The sequence below is a fragment of the Nelumbo lutea genome, chromosome 8 (genome assembly GCF_056320005.1).
Source record: "Nelumbo lutea isolate HS-2025 chromosome 8, American lotus-T2T, whole genome shotgun sequence".
In the NCBI taxonomy this organism is placed as follows: Eukaryota; Viridiplantae; Streptophyta; class Magnoliopsida; order Proteales; family Nelumbonaceae; genus Nelumbo; species Nelumbo lutea.
Window position 1 is genome coordinate 15393205 of NC_142691.1, and position 4451 is coordinate 15397655.

Genomic DNA, 4451 nt, shown 5'->3' on the forward strand with positions numbered 1-4451 from the left:
TTTCTGATATTCTTAAGTATATAGGGATCTAAAAACGAAAAAAAAAAAAGGGAAAAACACATTGTTCCTAACACAACAACGGTTAAGACAATTTTGCATAAAAACTAAGGATTATAATTTGTAAAACCCCAATGGAGAGATCTCCTCAAGTGTGTTTTGCCCTTCAAGAATTTTAGAATGAACAAAGATAGAAACTAAGGACTCTACCTGCTTTATTTCCTGATTTCCTACTTTACGGTCCAATAATATACTCCAAGCCTCCAACCCTAAACTTGAAAAAGAGAATATGGTTCAAATGATCCATTTAGTTTTTAGGGAAGGTATAGGAGCCACTTCACATATTATTATTTCAGTTTTAGGTTTTAAGTAGGTCATAGGATTGCATGGGTAGTATTATTTGACTTCTTACAATAAAAATAAAAAAAATAAATTGGCCCTTTATTTTCTTATTTGAATGGGGGCATTATAATCAAATTTAAAAATTTTCATTACCATATAAAAATTTTTCATATCTAAATAGGGGTTATTACCCACACTAACTAACATATACATGGATCAACATATACCATTAGTTGCTATTAGTATGTTATTTTAAAGTTCCTTTGAATCTAATTAGTGCCCTGCCTGCGATAAGTGCTCGACACGCCATGGAGATTGAAGAATTGATGAGTGCTTGGAGTTGAAGGATATATTCGAGAGGCATAGCTTATCATCATGTGTGCCAATCAAGCTATGGTTGGCTCATAGGAATGGCAATGGGGTTGGTTATGGGTCGGGGCACCCCCTCCCTGTCCCTGGTATAGGGACAAGGATTCAACCCCCATCTCCGACCCTGTGGGGTACGGGGAATCCCTGATATTTTCCCACCTTGTGCATAAAGTTTTGCACTATTAGAATGTAGAAAGAAGCACCAGTCCACTGCCAGTGTTCTTCTCACTGATTGAATGAGAGTTTTACTGCTATTGGTATAATTTAGACATGCAACTTTTGCGAAGTGCGAATTGAGAGGGGGAAGGGGGGAAGGAGAAACATAGAACAAATCAATGAAGCTATCCTCTCACATTGCTATGGAGGTCGGACCAAGAGTGGGAAACGGAGCCACCAGTCCACCACCGGTATTCTTCTCACTGGTTGAATGGAACTGCGATACAACTTTTGGAAAGGGTTGTCTTGGGGGGAGGGGGGATTCGAACTGCAATCTCTAACAAACCAGAAGTCTGGAAGTGAGAAACCAAAAGTCCAAAACCTAACTCACATATATATCCACAACATATAGAAGGGTGAAAAAATAACACATTTTTGCCTCGTGCTTCCCCAATTCAATTCCGACTTGACTGTTATGGGGTGGACATGATCCTCGGTAACGACCAATGAGTAACGACGTTGTGTGTCCCTCACGTCACGGCCCGTTTGGTTTCCGCTAAAGTGCCTGAAATTAATGACTTCGGATCTCCGAAATACGACATGTTTGTGTATGGCGGGCCATACACCCCAATCACAAATAAACACTTCATCAATTTGTACTATTACCCTGTTTTCAGTAATTTACTTATTGTGATTGGGATATATAGCTTAGGGGAACTTAGGCCATGTTCACTTTTCCTTAAGTTATATAGATAAGTTTTTCTTGAGAAATATTTATCGGGGTAAACGTATTTATCCATCTTTTATTTTTCGTATAAATAAGGCAATGGCCATTTTAGTCATAAAAATTTATTATTAAAAGGGGTATTTTTGTTCCATTCAAGTGTTGCCAATTTTTTTCTTAGATAGGAAATTTATTTACCCACCTAGGAGATGGGTATCACTTACCCGGGTAAATGGTACCCAGGAAAATAAACTTTCCCTAGTCCCCACATAAATCTGAAAAGAAAAAACATGAGATTCTTAGTCAATGGGAAATAAAATCCCATTGACCAACTTTCTCCTTCTCAACATTATCAAATAAAAATATATAAAAAAAAAGGTCGAGAATGGTCATTCCCCTGTTCAGAATGGGAATTGGATTTCAATTCCACCCAACCAAACAGTTAGAATCCAGTTTTGGATCCTATTCCTGCGAACCAAATGTATGCTTAGTTTTTCTATTCATCTATCTCATATTTTATTTGGTTCATTTGAAGGAAAAAGTAGAAAAAGAAAGGAAAAGATCAAAAAATCTTGTATAGGTTTCCTTATCTTTCCCTAACTTTATGCAACATGGTAAGCCTTATAAATTACAAGTTTACAAACCACTATATAATATCTTATGCTTGAGTGTCATTCTCTCTGTCGATACAAATTTCGTGCTAAATTTGGAGCAAGAAAAAAATGTGAACAAATTCAAAGAAATTTATTTTTTTCAGAAATTTAAGTGAGATACAAATTCTTTTTTTTTCCTAGCAAAGAAAACCCTCTAATAATAATAATAATAATAACCAAAAAAAATAAAAATCCCTTGATGACAATTTTAAAATAATAATAATAATAATAATAATAATAATAATAATAATTTATTATTATTATTATTATTATTATTATTATTATTATTATTATTATTATTATTTGTTGTTGTTGAAAACAGACATCCTTACCAACTGCAAAGGAAAAAAAAAAAAAACAGAAAGCAAACAAGTATTCCTAGAGTCTTATACAAATCCGGTGGAGGCATCAACTCTACACGAAGTGAAGTGAACATTAGCTGTTGTTAAACCATGACTATGAGGCATTGGATCTCTCTTCCGCATTAAACAATTACAGTTATACATTTTATTATATATTAAAGTGGTCTCGGCGTCTCCCATAGGAGAAATGGAGTTCAAATCTGTCCAATACACAGCAGGGATGTGCCGTGGGACGTAAAGGGGCGATCGCTTGTGGGGGCCGATTTCAATTGGGAGAAATGTAAGAACTACTTCCCTATGTCTCCCCTATGAGGGCATTTTCCAACAATATGAACTATTAAATAATAGATGCCACGTGGCATTATATGATAACATTCCATGAGTTGGCCATACGGTATCATCATCAATTCATGCATCATCCCTATATTTTGATATAGCATCCATCAAATGCCAGCTTGAAATAGTAAGAAATGGCAACAGCATTCATGTAATCCACCCCATATTGGAGTAAAGGCTTAGATGATACTGAATTTTTAAAATAATTAAGGACCCGTTTGATTTGCAGTTAGAATTAGAATCAGAATCTAAATCTTTTGAGATCAAAATCAGAATAGTCTATTCCCATAGTTTGTTTAGTTCAGATAGAAATGGAAATAAAAACAGGAGTCAGCAAGAATGGTATTTCATTCCCAAAAGAGGGGCAGAAAATAACTATTCCCTCAAATGGAGGAATGCCATTCCAGTAAGAATGAGAATGATATTCCAATTTTATCCAACCAAACATTTGAAATTAAAATAACCCATTCCGATTTTGATTTTAAACCCCTATTCCCACAAACCAAACAGACACGGCTTAATCTTCTAAGGGGACCTACCCAACATAGGATTCCAATATATCCTTGAAATATGGTACGGGTGGCAAGTTGTGGGTGTCATAGTCTAGGTGTATGTTCCAAACTGAAGGTTTTGTCCGTTAATAAGTTAATACTCACTGCGCGCATTCACCCTTCTCACTGTCAGATAGAATTATAAAATTCTACTAAATTAGTTAATAGAAAAAATGTAAAAATTAAACTAGTTATCATATTATAAAATAAAATAATACTCCAGGATCATTAGCTAATTGAAAAAAATTTAAAATAAAAATAAAACTTTGTAGGGTTAATTAATATCATTAGATGAATGACATGTGCAACCAAAGTCTCCCTTTGTAAGACTCTTCCTATATTTGACATTCCTTATTTTAAGAACTTATCTGTCATGAATACTGAGTTTTAACAGCAAAAAGGAGATAAATCTTAAAATAGGAATGCCAGCCTTAGACTAAGAGTGTGGGTGGACCACACTATTCCCCCTTATTGTTAGATGAAATAATAGATGGGTTTGCCGAGAGAATATAGGTTCCATTGAGTGTTCTACAATATTCAATGTTTTGTTTTCATTTGTTTTTTTTTTTTTGAAATTGCCACATCAGCAAAAAAACAAAATCATGTATTTGAACTATCTTTTTTTTTTAAGGAAAAGAAAAAGTAGAAAACAAAACTTATTTTTGGAATCATCAAAATAATGGTTTTTAAAATAAAAAAAAATTAATAGTGTAGAGATTATATGATTAACATGTCATTAAATAACTAAATGAAAATATGTTTTTAAAATCAGAAATTCAAGAACATATTTTTGGTTTCAGTTTTAAAAACAGAAAACACATATACAATCAATAACATATTTTTGTATTTTTAAAAACGATCTATTTTCAAACTAGATAGTTTTATTTTTTTATAAAACCGGCAAAAAAAAAAAAACAATTCAATTTGTAAAACGTCGTCTAATTCTTCCATTTAAATACTT